This window comes from Sinocyclocheilus grahami, unplaced genomic scaffold (assembly GCF_001515645.1).
Source record: "Sinocyclocheilus grahami isolate Dianchi unplaced genomic scaffold, SAMN03320097.WGS_v1.1 scaffold909.1, whole genome shotgun sequence".
NCBI lineage: Eukaryota > Metazoa > Chordata > Actinopteri > Cypriniformes > Cyprinidae > Sinocyclocheilus > Sinocyclocheilus grahami.
Genome location: NW_015506088.1, coordinates 131,412 through 132,014, shown reverse-complemented (window position 1 = coordinate 132,014; position 603 = coordinate 131,412).

Here is a 603-nt window from a genome sequence, read left to right as displayed (position 1 = left end):
GGACCCCATCCCGGCATACCCTCGCCAGAACTCCCGGGAGCAAAGCGATTGGGGGAAAAGCATACTGACGAAGCCTCGGCCCCGTCTGCACCATGGCATCCAGTCCCAGTGGAGCTGGATGAGTGAGGGAGAACCAGAGCGGTTGATGTGCCAAAAGAGATGATAGCCACTCATGACCGCTCCCCAGCCCGTGAGAGAGGCATCCGTCGTTAGTGTTACGCGATGACAAGGAGCCCCTAACATCGGGCCTTGAACCAGGAACCAACGTTTCTTCCATATGTCTAAGGCACGTAAGCATCGCCGCGTGACCTTGATCATGCGAAGCGGATTCCCCCTCGGGGAAAATCCCTTGGTTCTGAGCCACCACTGCAAGGGTCTCATGAACAGCAGGCCAAAAGGTATCACGTTGGATGCCGCTACCATCAGGCCCAACAGCTTTTGAAACTGTTTGACAATGAGTGACTGGCCTTCTCTTACTCTCGTGACTGTTGTGAGGATTGACTCGATTCGAGCAGGAGACAGACATGCCTGCATCGAGGTTGAGTCCCACACCACGCCTAAATAAGTGGTTCTCTGTAGTGGAGAAAGAACACTCTTCTTGGC